Raw genomic sequence first — 17,396 nt, 5'->3', positions numbered from 1 at the left:
GATACGCAAAAGCTATCACTTTTCAGAAAAAATTATTTGATTTATCTCTATCTGACATTGTTTTCCAAATTATCTGGATTAGTGTTATCAATACACTATCAGAGTTTTTTTTCACAATCATCTCAAAGACTCAGGCCAATCTCACTCCAGGACTCAGCACACATGTAGACAGCATCTTGGAGTACCAGATGTTTCAAAAAATCTGTGTATGATTCCAATTGCATTGATCTCAAAAATAAATCACCATAAGAGATTTCACTTGTATTAATGTTTCATGTTTTCCAGAATGCCTCAGTCCTCCGGCAGTATGAGGCTTGTGATATTTGCTGCCAAACACAAATGCTTTTGGTTTCCATTGATAGATTTTCAATGTCAGCATGAGATGGAGCATTACCCATCAGTAGCATCAGTAGGTACAAATTTTGATGCAAGCTAATCTTTCAGAAGTGGACCAAAAGATTTAATAAATAGTTTGGAGAAAATGTCTTTATGTGTCCATGCGCTGCATACTAATGGACAGATAGAGCTGACATAGTGATGTCTGCAAAGCAGCAAGGTTTCACATTTTTGTGAATGAACAGCAATGGGAGACAGAAATCTCCACTTGTGTTAGCAATAACCATCAAGGTGGCCTGATCTTTACTGGATTTGAAATTCTTTGCTATTTTTATGAACTGTCTGCCAGTCTTGTTTGGAAGCAGGTGCCAATACAGGCTCATCTCATTACAGTTAAACACTTGGTCCTTCACCAGCAGCATTATAATCTGTCAGAGAGTCTCCTTTCATCCTCAGCTGCTGTGTTCCATGCCAATTTTTAAATCAACAGAGCCACCCTGTGCTTGCTTTAAAATGGTCCTCACCTTTGTTTGGATACATTTCTTGATAGAGTAACTTTGCCTTTTCTGTAACCATCATACCACTTATAGGGGAACCTTTTGAAGTTGTAACCATGCCCTTGTGGGTCACAATGGAGAATACCAAAATCAGGACAAACTGCTAAGAAATAGGGCAAATATACCCCCCAACTGATGATTATCCTCCCATTAGCTATACCAAACCAGCAACAAAAGTAAACTTCTGTCTCACCACACTGGCTAATAAGAAGTCATAAAAGCAGTTCCCTTAGGCATTCCAGCCCCTATATGAACCCCAAAACACTGAATTTGAAGATGAGTGGTTCTTTAAAACCAGTTTATTCAAATAATGGGTACTTCCAATCCCAAAGGACTGGCCACAAACCCAGGTCAATATAAAACTCTGTCTTACCAGAGAATCACAGATAGTTCCTTTAGGCCAGGGGTAGGGAATCTTTTTTGGATCGGGGGCCAGTGAGCTACAGAAAAATCAACTGGGGGCCGCACACAAGTGAGAACCAAAAGATAAAATATCTAACAACAACCCTCACTGTCATGGCCCCGAGCTGATTGTGAAAGATACTCCCCTCATTCCCCTCCCACACCAGAGCGTAGGAGGCCCAGCCTAGTGGTTTTTGCATGCTCCCGCCCCATGGTGGGGCAGTGGGGGAGGGGAGAGGAGTGCCAGCACGGGCTCCCCAATGCTAGGGGGACCCTGAGCCTCAGGAACCACATCCGGCACCTGGACTGATGTTCCCCACCCCTGCTTTAGGCCCTCGAGACAGTTCTGCTGTCCAGACAATCTGGACTTAGTGATAATAGTCACATAAGCCAGAAGTTACATCCAATCCAAAAGGATCAGTTGCTTTTTCCCCCAGATCAACTGGTACCCTCAGGGTACATCTTCACTGCAGACTTCTTTCAGAAGAAGCTTTTCCAGACGAGATCTTCCGAAAAAACTTCTTCTAAACGAGAGAGAGTCCACACTGCCAAAGCGCAATCTGCTTTTTCTAAAGATAGCATCCACAGTGAATGGACACTCTCTTGCATTTAAGCTGTGATTACTATGGACGGAGGGGCCACCAGGGCACCTGTGTTTTTTCCTCTTTCTTCTTCTTTCGAAAGAACTCCTTCTTCCACATCCACACACGCCTTTTTCTGAAAGACCTCTTTTGAAAAAGGCATTCTTCCTCGTAGAATGAGGTTTATCAATGTCATAAAAACCCCTATGTTCTTTCATTTTTCTTTTGAAAGAATGCAATAGCAGTGTGGACATAAGTGAAGTTTTTCTGGAAAAATGGATGTTTTTCTGAAAAAACCCTGCAGTCAAGATGCGCCCTCAGTCTCACAGGAAAGACAACACTAGCAGCCAACTCTCTAATAAACTAAAGATTTATTAGCTAAGAAAAAGGAATGAGTGCTACTAACAGGTTTAAGCAGGTAAAATACATTAATGAGAAATCAAAGTATGTATGTCCAAAGTGCTAGTATAGATGTAATAAACTGCCAGTCTTCAAATGTCTCACAGAGTAACCAGAATAACTCTTGGGATCTCTGTCTGCTCATTTAATTATTTTCACCCTCATGGAATCTAAATAGTCTAGACATAAAGGACCTTCCCTTGAAATCCATTTTACAGCTTCATCTTACAGATAACAATCTGATGTGTTTCCAATCACTTCATGGCTATTTGCTTTGAAAATACCATTCTATTTTCTTTGCATTCACAAGATATCTTTAACAAGTAATTTACAGTGATATACATCATGTAAATGCCTGTCATTGCAATTAAATCATAATAGAAATAAATAAGTGACAACAATGCAAGTAACATTCCATTAGTTTTCATGAAGTTTTAATACATTCTTACATTAACAGACCTTTGAGCTAGGGTTATTTAATCACTGGGACATATATAATATAAATGAATTATAATAGCAAATCGGATATACAGTAGTCAATACAATTAATACAATTAGTTAATACAATTAATATCTTTTGATCTATACTAACACACAAGTGAATTGGTCTAAATACACTATAAGTATTTTAACACTTCTTTCATATTGATGCACAAGTGAATCATCCGAAGGCCATGGTGTCTAACACACTAGCCACTAGCCGTATGTGGCTATTTAGCCAGTTGAGTGTGGCTTGTTCCTATAGCAGCAGCCACTGTAGTGGCTCCTGCTTCAGAAGTGGTTGGATATCTCAGTCCTAAGGCTTTGGCTTGACCTCATCTTTCAGCATCACAGTTATAATTGGGAATTTCTGGGCTGTATGGAATGTCTGTTGAGAATAAGCAGATGAATAAGGAAGACCAAAACCAGGAAGGGGTATTTGCGAGTTTTCTAGATTTTTGCAGATCATAAAAATCTTCTAATGAGCATAGGTTGGGTTCTATGAATGAGCAACCCCCAAATCCAACATTATATTCATATGAGTCTGAAGTTTGATGCAGACACACTTATCATTGCCTTATTATTTTGGCCACGTCATTCCTAACTCTAAAACTCCACTAGTTTTGAGTTAAACCTGCCAGATTTTATTCATCATGATAACTGTATTTTTCAAAGTGACTAGACTGACTCTCATGAAATTTTCTATTTAGGCTTGTTTGTAAACTTGCACATTTTCAGCCTGGAAGAAAAACTTCTGCAAAACTGACAATCTACTTAGTTGATAATAGACTGGTACCGAGACTTATCCTCTAGTTACACCTGTAAAGAGTTTCAAACAAAAATAACACAACATCATAAAGCCACAGGAAATGAAACAATGAAATCTTTATTTTTTACTGAACATGCATGAGACCTGTCTAAGTGCTTTTTAACTGTTTTATATATATATATATATATATAAACACAGATCAAAGACTATTTAGCAAATAAAAAAATGAAGTAGAGCCTAATATGCTAGATAGATAGGATTTGAATTAGCAACCTCTCTCACCCTGACTGATGATACAAGCAAGGTTGCAGATTCGTGAGGCAGAGGTTACAATTGCTGTGTAGCCTGGGTTCCCCTCTCCTGTTCCAAATTCTTCCACAGATTCTTTAAGGTGTTGATTTGTGAGGGAGTGAAGACCAATCATGATATCATTCTCCACTTTAAGTAATTTCTCCATATGGTGGGAAACCTTCGTTCCAAGCTAAGTTCCCACCCAGTTTGTGGAAAAATACAGACACCAAAATGGAGTTCGGTGTCATGTGGTCTGGTCACATGCTCTTGCATGCCTTGCTGAGTCAGTGTTCTCAGGAAGACTCACCAGATATGGGATACGCTTCTCCTAAGATCTACTGTTTCCCTTAATGGCACATACTTTATGCCTTTCCCAACCTGCTGTCTAGACTGGCAGCATCTTGCCTAGTTGGTGTCATACCAGCTGTAACCACAGTTGAAATAGAGACACATAGTTAATATTCATAATTTCTGATACAAATATTATTCATATATATAAAAGGATAATCATGTTCAGCAAATCATAATTTTTTTCATAGACACCTTATCTTGAACAAAATGAGTCATAATCATATCATAATGATAGCACTCTGATGAATATGGGGTGCAGTGTCACAAAGAGTGTTAAGTATACTGTCTGGCACAAGCCCTGCATACTGTGTGAACAGAGTAATAATAAGGGTTATTTTCAGACCCATCGTAAGATTTTTCCAGTTGACATGCTTCATTTAACCTAAGTTACCATGGCTTCAGCTCACAGTTCGGGTGAAAATAATGGCTTGAGATAGTAGAAGTGATTGCAAAGTGTGAATGTCACCCTATAGTTGTATTTTTCTGTAAACCAAACGATAAATATTTTGCAGGTTTACCATTTAAAAATGGTCTACAATTTCAAAGTATCACAGTTTTTTCTTAGTTTCTGTCTGTTTCAAGTATATAAATAAGGAATTTATGCAATTTGTCTAATTACCTAATTGCCTAATTAAATACAGTGTAGGGAACAATCCTGCATTGTCAACAGACACACCAGATGACTTAAAATGAAACATCTTTCCATGACTAATATACAATAGTGCAATTTTTGTGTAATATATGCTTATAAGAAACATTCTTCTGTAATATGTAAGGAAATAAAGGACTGTGTATTTTAGAGTTTAAATTGTGCTACAAACAGAACATTGATAGCATCCTTTATTATTTAACTTGAGTCAGTATAGTACAGCAAGGAATTAAGAAAGTGACCAATCTAGTCAGACCTAAACAGCACCTTTGAAGATTCTCAGTCTACCAGTCTTTTGTGGGTATCTGTTCTGTCAAAATGCTGTTGATAGCTGTGGGTTCCTTTTTTCTTAATAACATGGTCAAAACATTTCATGTTTCTGGCAGGAAATTCCCTGTAATATTAAAAACAGAAAAGATGTACTGGCATCAGTTTTCAAAAGGACATAAGCTGAGGACCATGCCAAATTGCATGCCTACACCTGCACACAAAAGGACTGTACCTGCTACCACAAATTAAGTGGGTATGCATATGGACATGCAGTTGGACATCTAATTAGGCTTTAAGGGTAATATTTTCCAAAGCACCTAAATTCCTTTGTGCAGAATTGGACAAATCCCCAGACACAGACATACAGTGGTTCATAGGGTTCTATTCCAATCAAAAAAGGTTCATTTGTGGCCACCAGTGTGTGGCCCTGGGCTCATGTCTTTTTTAAAATTAAGACTACTTAGTCTAGTTAATATTTCCATTTTCTTTTTTTCTTATTCTCATTTTATTCTTTCTAAAGTAAATAATCATGTTATCAGGCTCTATTTTATGCTGTTCACTCTGGCCATTTAAATGGCTAGTCCTATTCAGAAACACCTGCTTTCATAATAGCTTGAGCAAGATACTCAGCAGACGTAAATGAGTGTACAATGGAAGTTCTTGGCCTGGAAAGGAAACAATGATTCCTACTGCTTGCTCAGCTTTGCATTTATATCTACATCTAGGTTCTTATTTGAAGTTAATTTATGCTAGCTGAATGGGCATAAAACTATGCTGTGTACTAGCATCCACCCGTTTCTCCATTTTCTTAGCAGCTATGAAAATATTAACCCAAGACCATCTACCACAGGACATTGGTATCCAATATCGGACTGACAACAACCTCTTCAACCTTTCTTCACTCTGTCATGGGTTGTGGGTAGTGATAGCAAGGAAAGACAGTGCCTTTCCAAATATAAATGGGTGGTCCCGTCCATCCATGCTTGTCTGAGGCCTGGCCCCCTCCTACCTGCCTAGGCTGTTCTCTAGGGGGCCTTCTGGGGCTGTCCAGAACTGGGAGGGCTCCAGTATTGGGGCCATGTTGCAATGTCCTGGGGGGATAGTGAAGCAACTGGGCATGGTGCTGGGGCCGATGGTTCAGCTTGAAGGGGGACTTTCAGAGGAGCGGCCAGCCAGGTGTCAAACTGGGAAGGTTAGGACCATGTGGCGCTCTGGGGCTGGAGGAGTAAAGTTGCCTGGGGCTGTGTGGCTACCCAGCACTGGGGGAGGGGACTAGCCTTAGGCAGGGGCCAGTGGCCACTGTGGGAGGAGGGCTTTGACAGAAGGGGCGGGATTGGGCCTAGACTCCCCAAGCTTGCCATTCACCCACTGCCCATGGTCTCTGTCCAGAACTAAAGGCAATGATAACTGAACTCTAGCACCCAGATGATGGTGCTGTAGCTGCACACTCAAAGGGAGCATCTACAAACAGCCTGTTTCTCTGAAGTTTACAAAAGCCTGACAGAAGTTCTCCACCAGCCATTACCCAATCAATTATCAGACCCAGCAAGGAAGATCTACATTAACAAAGAAGCACTGGAAAATATAGAATGCTTTTCCTGTCTTGGCAGCCCTCTCTCACAGAGGGCAAACATAAATGTCAAGATTCAGCCCAGAATCCGCTGCGCCAACCTTGCCTTTGGCAGACTGTCTACCCAGGTTTTGAACAAGCACAGTATCAGAACGCACACTAGACTTCTAGTTTATAAAATGGTTGTAATTCCAGTTCTCCTCTACAGCGGTGAGACTTGGGTGAGCTATAGAAAATACCTGAAAAACATGGAATACCAGCACCAGCACTTTCTTTGGAAGATCTTCAACAAGCTGTGGGAGGACTGTTGTATTTTGTCAGTATCCTCACAGAAGCCAACATTTCTAATGTTGAGGAGGAGTGGACACTGTGTATGCATGCCAGATATACACTTCCAAAATAGCTTCTGCACACCCACCTCAACAAAGAGAAGAGAAAATAGGGAGGCCAAAAGACACGCTTTAAATATACCCTCAAGATAAACATCAAGAGATGTGGCATTGACACCACACACTTGGAGATAGCAGCAGAGGATAGGGATAAATGGCAAAGACTTGTCACAGAGGGAACATTTGCTTTTGAGGAAAAACCCCTTATCCTCTGCAAAAAAATGCTAGAAAAGAAAGAAAAGACAACTGTCATGTAGACATTGTGTACCAACCCCATCTGCTAACACCACCTGCAATGAGCCTGTGGCTCAAGGATCCGTCTCCACAGTCACAAAAGGACCCATGAAAAATAAAACCTGTGAAAGATCATCCTCAGCCTTGAGTGATTGCTGATGACACTAGCTGAGCAGCTGGCCCCACATCTGTTTTTTTGGGTAAACTTCTTTTTGTAACTCATGGTCTGTGTGCATGAATTGCGTTAGTTTAGATGTAATATCTTATCTCTAGACCTTGATTATTTTAGGAATGTAAATGAGGTATGGCACTGTTGTTAAGTGTATAAGTGTGATCATATGGGAAAGGCATGGAAAGGTCTATAGAACAAAATAAGTTATTGGCTGGAATGTGAGTGGGGTATATTTGTGAGCAGGCCCTGTTCAAAACATCATTTCTGGAACAGAGACTGTACTGTGGCACATGACATTTATTCCCAGCTGCCACCTAAGTAGAAGACACTCTTGTTATTATAACAATCCACATAAAAAAAACTAGATCAGAACTACACATTTTTTGAGAAGGCAGTAAAAATCAAGCCTGTTTGAAACAGAGGGTACCGCATCTGCAAAGGACTGCATCTCCCCTCTCCAGTGCACCTTAATATCTTTCAATCATTCAGCTGCAAACTGTCAGAGAATAATTGAACATTCAGCACTTTTATAAGGTTCACAAAAAGTTCACATACATTCTAGACCATGTACAGAATTTACCAATGCACAAGTTCCAGTTTTGAAAATATGTTTCCTTATTCTCCTGTTTCTTTTGGCTCTTTGGGTATGTCTACACTAGCCCCCTAGTTCGAACTAGGGTGGCTAATGTAGGCATTTGAACTTGCAAATGAAGCCCTGGATTTAAATATCCTGGGCTTCATTTGCATGTTCCCGGGCAGGCACCATTTTTAAAATCCCCTTAGTTCGAACTGACTGCCCGTGGCTACATGCAGCAGTCAGAAGTTAATCCGAACTAACTCCTTAGTTCGGATTAACTGTTACTCCTGCTGCAATGAGGTGCATACATGGGGAGTGCGGGGCCCAAATGGCCGCTTGTGCCGCTTGCTCCCCCACGGCGGCCTGGCTGAGCGGCGCAGAAGTCAGCTGAGCACCACGGCAGGAGGCGAAGGGAGCGGGGCAGTGATGTACACAGCCAGGGGGCGGGGCCTGGACGAGTGTGCATCCCCGATGGAGACAGAGGAGAGTGGAGAGAGAGTGAGAGGCAGGAAGGGGAGAAGAGAAAGAGAGAGACGGAGAGAGAAGCAGAAGGTGGAAGAGAGATGAGACAGAGAGGGAGAGGCAGTAGGAGGAGGAGAGAGAGAGAAAGAGACACAGAGCAAGAGACCGGAGGCTCAGGAGAGAAGACGGACGTGGAGGAGAGACCTGAAAACCCTGTCTTATGACGGGCTAATTGGCTAGTTAATAATAAAGATCTACATGCTGATGATTTATTATAAGGTGTGGAGCGTGCCATATAACAGCCTTTCCCCTCTGCAAGACCCCCTCAGTTCATATTACATATGATTAACACTTGTTTGCTCCCTGCCATGCCACGCACAAGAAGGAAGCATAGAACCCAATGGATTTGCTATATTAATTTTGATATTCATCTGTGCGCTATTAATTTTTCCCACTTGATTAAAATATAGTAAGTTAAGAGCCAGAATAACTGTACACTAAGTGCCACTTGGTTGCATCACCATTTTATGCCCCTGAGATCTCCCAGGATAATGTCAGTGTCACATAATATTGTGATAGCATAGTGTCCTACTGCTGCAATCGTAAATGCCAAGGTGAAGCAAAGGCATTTATAGAAAAGACAATACTTAGAGAATTAATTTCCCAGGGGAGCTATGCCACACAGAATAATGGTCTATTGGGTACAAAAGCAAAAAATAAATTCCAGTTAAAGAAGCACATTGATTCAGAAAAGTATATTTAGCTTTATTCAGAAATAGCAGCATATATTTACATGTGTGAAGTGTGGCTGACAAAAGCAAATCTTTAATCTGTTCTTCATACATTCAGCTTTTTGGTCATGGCACAATGCAGCATCATATTCCTGCACTTAGGTTCTTAATATGCAAATCTGTGGTTGGCTAGTGTTGGCTAGAACCCAACTATTAATTTTATCTTCTCACTAGATTTACCTGGAGTTGCTCGGGTAGTTAATTCAATTAATCTTTGTTTTTTGGAAAATAAAATGAGAATGTACAGGCTGCATGTAAATCATTGCTCTGGGGTGGGTCTGGGGATGAGGAGTTCAGTATGCAGCCTTTCCCGGAGAGAGAGGACAATCCCAGGCCTCTCTCACCGCAGCAGTTTGGGGCCAGGTGAGAAGCATCTCTCCAAGGCTGTGCAGTTCAAAAAGGCACAACTGGGGGAGGGGTGTATGTCCCCTGGCTGGGGCAGGTCTGAGTTTGTATGCCCCATGCACTCCCCAGCCAGAGTGAAGAATGCAGCAAACTGTGTACTTTCCCTTCTCTTCCATACAAAGGGGAACAGCCAGCAATGTTCCCACATTAATCAGGGGAGGGGAACTTCAGACCCCACCCTGACTTCCATAAAATGTGCCTGGGGTGGGGGGAAGGTTAGAGGCTGGGGCAGTCCCAGAGGGTGGGGACATGCCCCCTTCCAGCCCCTTTCACCTGCCTGGTAATTCTATCTCTTTTCTGTATGGTTTAATGAGAAGCAATCCTGTTCCACGCACTTCCCATTTTCCTGGTGTGACAGACCGGGCCAGGTTTGGGCACCACTCAGAGTGACTTGCTCAACACTAGGGCTCCTTACAGCCCCTGACTGGAGGCCTTTCCCAAATAGGCCACAAACCAGTCATACTGAACACTTTAGCTGCCAATCTGGCCAGCAGGAAGCCTCATGAGCAAAACCCCTCAGACGCCCCCAACTCTCCCTGTGCCACAATCAGCCCTAACACACAGGTGAGGGGTTATAGAACCCAATATCACCTATCCTGAATGGGTTCTCCCAGTCCCAAAAGACCAGCCACAGTTCCCAGTCAATTTACACTTTGGATCTTGCCCACACGGTTATACATTGAACTCCCAGGAGGATGCAGTCTCTTCAGTTCTATTTTTTTTTTAGCTGAAGTTCAAATCTGGCAGATCTCTCATCAGCTAGTCTGATTCTTCTGTCCGACTCTTCCATTCTCTCTGCATGTTCTGCCATTCTCTTCGCTAGTTCTTCTTCTAGCTTCTGCCTTTTGTCAGCAGCTTCTTTGGCTAGCTTTTGCTCACTTTCAGCAATTTCTCTGGCTAGCTTCTGCTCTCTTTCAGCTATTTCTTTGGCTACTAACAACCATCTCAGTTCTGGGTTAGAGGCTTTCTTTCTAAAGGGAATGCCTCTCTTCAAGCACAAAACTTCTAGAGCCCTTCTGTCCATGCTCTCATACAGTTGTTGATTCTTTGCAGCGGCTCTTTAACCACCCAAACTCTCAATACCAAAATCAAATTTAAAACAGTGTGGGGTCCTGATCCAAAGATCAACTGACCAAGATCTGTGGATCCTGCTGACTATGCCACTGTGACGGACCAGGCTGGGTCTGGGCACTGCTGAGGGCATCCGCTCAGGGCTAATTGCTCAACACTAGGGCTCCTTACCATCCCTGACTAGAGGCCTTTTTTAAGTAGGCCACAAACCAGCCACACCGAGCGCTTCAGATGCCAATCCAGCCTGCAGGAAGCCTCACGAGAAAAACCCCTCAGACACTCCCTCTCTCCCTGTGCCACAATCAGCCCTGGGCTTAACACACAGGTGAGGGGTTATAGAACTCAATCTCACCTACCCCGAACGGGTTCTCCCGGTCCCAGAAGACCAGCCACAGTTCCCAGTTAATTTATACTTTGGATCTTGCCCACAGAGCTGGCCTTACCATGAGGCGAACTGAGGTGGCCACCTCAGATGCCAAACTGTGTGTATGCGGGTGGGGAGGGGGGCCTCATTAGGACCCAGAGTGTAGAAAATTGTGTCTGCTGCTGGTTCAGCAAGGAAGCATGGAGGTGTCATTTGAGCTCCCTGCCTGAGGTGCCAAAATGTTGTGGGCCAGAATCTAAAATCTAAAGGTTTATTAATAAAAGAAAGAAAAGGTGAAGAGTAAGGTTGTTAAAGAAAATACATAACATGCACCAATCACCAAGGGTATGTCTACACTACCCCCCTAGCTCGAACTAGGGGGGTAATGTATGCATACCAAACTTGCTAATGAAGCCCGGGATTTGAATTTCCCGGGCTTCATTAGCATAAAGCCGGCTAGTGCGAACCCCGTGCCGCGCGGCTACATGCGGCACGGACTAGATAGTTCGGATTAGGCTTCCTAATCCGAACTATCTGTACACCTCGTTCCACGAGGCATACAGATAATTCGGATTAGAAGCCTAATCCGAACTATCTAGTCCGTGGGCACGGGATTCGCACTAGCCGGCTTTTAAAAATGGCGGCGCCGGCTTTATGCTAATGAAGCCCGGGAAATTCAAATCCCGGGCTTCATTAGCAAGTTCGGTATGCATACATTACCCCCCTAGTTCGAACTAGGGGGATAGTGTAGACATACCCCAAGTTATTGATGCAGGCGCTCACCAGAGATGTTACAAACTGCTATCTTAAGAGTCTTTGGTATACATCCTATGTCAGGATGGGTCCCTGATTCTTCCCGGCTCTCTGTCCCTTGCAAGTCTGCATCTGAGATCAGGAGCAGAATTGAAGACAAGATGGAGTTTGCCTCATGGCACTTTATATCCATCCCTGGTACCTTCCAAGCTAGAGCGGATCACACGGCTAAGTTACCTATCCCTGTGTCCCATGCCAGCAGCTATGACATTGGCTGGTTTGCAGCTTTCCAGATGCATTCCTCAGGTGTGTATTGGGCCCCTTGAGAGCCATTGTTCGTGGAGCCTCGCTAATTAGCACAATCATTGATTGAACAATTGCTCTTTACAACAGGCAGTCCAGAGCCCATTGCTCAGTCTCAGACAGAGAACATTCACGGTATAAGCACAGAGTCTATATTCATAACTCCACATACAGACATCATACAAGTACATGAGTAGCATATATTGAATCAACAGAACATCACCTTTCATTTGATACCTCACATGGCCCCCTTTTTACAGAATTTGGGGCAAACACTCCCCTCCCATGGGTGTAGCAGTGATCTGGCTGCTCCCCTTAAAATCCAGTAACATGACACCTGACACCCTTATCTTACTGTAAGTTATGATAAGAGGAAATTGTATATCAAATTTGATGGTCCTAGCTATTATAATTTATGAGGAATTCTGGAACAAACAGACATGCAGATAGATGGACAGACATTCAGACATATGAAGTCTCTCAAATATATAGTAGATTTGGTATGACAAGCTGGACATTGTGATAGTCAAATGCCTTCCACTTTGCAAGTAAAGTCCTCAACTCTGCCTTTTCTATAAATACTTTCACATTTATATTGCAGCAATGGAGTTTGTGAGCTGGTTACAACATTCCTTTCCATTGTCATTATTCCTTTATTATATCAAGTGGAACTGGTGTTTTCCAGTTATTGTGCCATAGGTGGACTCAATTACTAGCTTTTGTCAGTTCATAATGCATCTTTCTAAAACAGGAGATCTGCTGTAGGAAAATATTCAAGAGTGGAAACTATCAAAATCCACAAATAAAAGTGATTTACTAATCAAAATACAGTAAATATAGGTCCAATCCTGCAAAATGTACTCATGTGCATAATGCAGGTAGTCCCATTGATTTCCTGTGTGAAGCCATAAATTCAAAAGCTCAATGCTTCAACATTTACTCTTCTAAATTAGGGATGTTAGTGTGTAGTCAGTTAACTGATTAGCCTAGATTTACCAGTTAATCATATTGATTACACGCAACCCCCCCTTACTATCTCTTGGGCTGGTGCTCGTGAAGATCCTGCCTTTAAGCCAGCTCTCTGTGCATGCTGGCTCCTGCAGAGCCGCCTCCCCACCCACCACAGTCTCCGATGGAGGCAGCAGCATGGGGGGCAGGCAAACAGGAGCTTCCACACACCGGGAGCTGGCTTTTAAGCTGTCTCTCCATACGTGCCAGCTCTGCAGAGCCACCTTTGGAAAAGCCTCTATCAACAGTAAAGCATAAATTGCATACCACAAATTGCATTTCTTTTTCCGACTTACCATTGCAGTGTAGACCTAGCTCAACAAATGAGGTACCCGATGCCCCATCTATTAAAATCAATGGAGATGCCCTGGAGAATGTTGATCATTTTCTCTACGTTGGAAGTTATCTTTCATCCCAGGCAGATATTAATATAGAAATCCAATATCGTTTGAGCTGTGCCAGTGCAGCCTTTACTTGTTTATGGCACAGGGTTTTTGAAGATCACAACATTCAAACAGACACCTACCTTCTTCTCTATCAAGCCATCATTCTCCTAACATGATTGTATGGGTCTGAAACTTAGACAACTTTCAGACATCACTTGAAAGTCCTAGAGAGGTGTCACCAACACTGCCTCTGCAAGATCTTGACATTCGAATGGTAATATAGGAGCACTAACTTCAGTGTTTTGGAAGAAACAAAGACCACCAGTATCGAGGCAATGATCATCCATCAGCAACTGTGCTAGACTGGTCACATTGTTTGGATGCCAGACCATTATCTCCCAAAACATGTCCTATTTTCTCAGCTGAAAGAATAATATTCCTATTATCCTCCTGTGGGAGGACAACAGAAGCTTTATAAGGACTTGCTAAAGAATAACTTAAAGAAGTGCAACATTGATGTTGACACTTGGGAGACGTTTGCCCAAGATTGCTCAAAATGGAAAGTCCTATGCAATGGCTCCCTGCATTTTGAATTTGCCTGCAGACAAGCTGAGGAGGAGAAGAGGCGCAAGAGGAAGAAAGACAGGCTTCTAGTCATGGTCAACAGCCTCTTGCTGTACCTGGAAACATCTGTCCTCACTGTAATAAAACTTGTGTTTCAAGGATCGGCCTCATCAGCCACCTGAGGGTCCACAACTCTCATGGAAGATGATCATACTCAGCAACGATTGATCGCCCATCCATCGCCTCTTGTAATTTTGTTATTTTTAGTTATTTTCTTCTTCATTGGTAAAGAATATAGACTTAGCTAGTTGCATTAATTTTCCTACTTTTGCTATTATGCTGCAGCACTTGATTTGAGCATTTTCAATTTCATGGAGGCTTGAGCAATATTATTTATGTTTACTAATAGAAATTATCCACCAGAAAACACAACCACAGAAAGATATTTGGTTCTGTTTGGCTGACATCCTAATGTTTACTTCAGTCTGCAGTGCAATATTGGGGTACTCACAGTTAACTTTGGTAAGTAGACAGCTCTGGTAATTTTTCTTAAAATAGCATAATTTTTCATGTGTATTAGGCAAATGAGCTGAATATTTAGATAAGAAAGGGATTCCTACTGCATACTTCAGCAGGTGGCACTGCAGCAGTTGAGCCTGCATAAATAAATCAAACTGACTTTACACCCTTAACCTCAGCAATGTGCGGAAGAAACAGAAGTACCATCCTTACCAGTCTTGTAGATGGAGACGGCTCTATCTTACTGCAGTATTAACAATCAACTCAGAACAATTAGCAAAGGTATACATGAACTTTGTTTAATTGATTACCAGGCTTAGCAAACACTTCTCAAAATAAAAAAGGAATTAGGTGTGTAAAGGAAATTGTGTATGTTCAGGGGGACCGACAGTCTCACCAAGCCACTGGGCAATGGGGATGGGGGGCTCCGCACTTCCATAAGGGGTGTGGCTTCAGGCAGTAAGGGCCGGGCCGAGTGCAGCTAGCTCTCCCCCTCCCCCCACACAATGCGCTCTGCGCGCGCGCACACACACACACACACACACACACACACACACACAGAGCCACCCAGAGAATGTGTGGAGTGCTTCAGGTCCTTTTAAATCACTAGGCCCCAGGGCAACTGCCTCCTTTCTCTCTCCCTCCCTGCACCTGTCGGGAGGCCAGTGTATGTTCATAGTTCCAGAGAAATCCAACTTAATAAACACAGACTTATCCCCCACTTTTGTTTCACGTTGATGATTTACAGCAGAGCCACAAGACTCAAATTATTGAATCTTGTGTAAGTTGGACAGGCTATGTTTTCAAAGAAAGACTTTTGACTGAATTGACCATAGTGAATTTTAAATTGTTTTCTATATAGAAGATAAAACTATAATACACATTTATCAATACATAAATCAATTTAGCATGTGCGTGCCTTCTTTGGAAGAAATGATCAGGTATATGAAATCTCAGTGATGGGCCACTTAAAGGGAGTTTCTCTTGGGAATATAAAATTGTATTATGAAGTAGGTGGACACCCAGTGATGCCAGTCTGACACTATATATGCCTGGCAATATACCATCCTGACTGAAGTCCTTTTGCTGGCTTTCCTCTTACTGTTACATACCTAAAAAACAATGAATAGACTAGCAGCACCTTAAAGACTAACAAAACATGTAGATGGTATCATGAGCTTTTGTGGGCACAGCCCATTTCTTTAGATGAATAGAGTTATTAATGGTCCAGTTCCAAAATAAATAGGGCATGGGGGGGAGAAGGAAAAAGAAGGGAAAGGGGGGGGAATAGTCAATTAGGGTATGTCTACACTACCCCGCTAGTTCGAACTAGCGGGGTAATGTAGGCATACCGCACTTGAAATGAAGCCCGGGATTTGAATTTCCCGGGCTTCATTTGCATAAGCGGGGAGCCGCCATTTTTAAAACCCCGCTGGTTCGAACCCCGTGCAGCGCGGCTACACGGGGCTCAAACTAGGTAGTTCGGACTAGGCTTCCTATTCCGAACTACCGGTACACCTAGTCCGAACTACCTAGTTTGAGCCCCGTGTAGCCGCGCTGCACGGGGTTCGAACCAGCGGGGTTTTAAAAATGGCGGCTCCCCGCTTATGCAAATGAAGCCCGGGAAATTCAAATCCCGGGCTTCATTTGCAAGTGCGGTATGCCTACATTACCCCGCTAGTTCGAACTAGGAGGGTAGTGTAGACATACCCTTAGAGTGTTCTAGCTACCTGAAGCTGATAGAGAAGGTACAAATTGTTCTTAAGTACCATTGTTTCAGCTTCCTGTAGCAAGAACACTCTAATTCAGTAGCTTCAGAGGGGGAGCCCAGTTAGTCTGTAACAGGAAAAACTTTAAAAACAACAAATAGTCTGGTAGCACTTTAAAGATTAACAAAACATGTAGATAGTGTCATCTGAAGAAGTGGGCTGTGCCCATGAAAGCTCATGATACCATCCACATTTTTAGTTAGTCTTTAAAGTGCTACCAGACTATTTGTTGTTTTTAAAGTTTTACTCTAATTCAGTGTTTCTCAACGAGTGGTAAGAGTACCCTTAAAGGCACTCAAGAGAAGTCTGGGGGGTATGTCAACACAACTGAAATTTGGAGAAAACTGAATTTTTGTTTTAAGTTTTACAGCGCTTTATTATTTTTGCCCTTTTTACACCTAAAAATTTCTTCGCTCGTCCAGCTATGATTAAGTTGTTTAAACAAATGTGTTGCAATGGTAGAAAAAAATTGTGTGTGTCTAAAAACTGAAGGTACTGGGGGTACCTATAATTTTTTTTAAAAAGGGGGTACTCTCATCCCTTTTTCAAAAAAAATTATTTTATAAAAAAAGGTTGAGAAACACTGCTCTAATTGACTATTTCCGCCTTTTTCCCTTCTTAGACACTAGGGGGAATGAGACCATGTTTCTGCCCCCTCCCCATCCCCACCCGCACATCTCCTCTGCTGCTCTCTTTTTTACTATGCACATTTTGTGCTTATTGACACTATCATGGTTCAAGACATCGACAGTTTCTTTTATCCCCACCTGCTGTCCCTGCAGGTTCCATCATGTCCAGAATGTAGCAGGCCTTCAGCCCCCAAAAGCCTTGAAGGACATGTCATTTCCAGACCGAAGGAGCCCTCTCCCCCTTTCAAACCTTCCCTCCACCCCACCTCCCGGGCTCCATGTGTGCCAACACAGAATTTATTAGCTTGTCTGCTATGGGCACAGCAATTCCACATAAAACAAGGA

General features: G+C 42.6%; 1 long non-coding RNA gene across 1 annotated transcript in view; it reads right to left on the bottom strand.

The window, feature by feature from the left end:
- Positions 1-228: 228 nt before the first annotated feature.
- The window catches only part of LOC142829107 (uncharacterized), a 136,005-nt gene continuing 118,837 nt past the window's right edge, over positions 229-17,396 (bottom strand). The window contains exon 3 of the long non-coding RNA XR_012903395.1: positions 229-5,209. This is a non-coding gene — a long non-coding RNA (uncharacterized LOC142829107). The remainder of the gene's footprint in view (positions 5,210-17,396) is intronic.

The sequence above is a fragment of the Pelodiscus sinensis genome, chromosome 4 (assembly GCF_049634645.1).
Source record: "Pelodiscus sinensis isolate JC-2024 chromosome 4, ASM4963464v1, whole genome shotgun sequence".
Classification (NCBI taxonomy): Eukaryota; Metazoa; Chordata; order Testudines; family Trionychidae; genus Pelodiscus; species Pelodiscus sinensis.
Note: the sequence above shows the minus strand (reverse complement) of the source record. Positions and strands in the feature narration are given on the sequence as shown.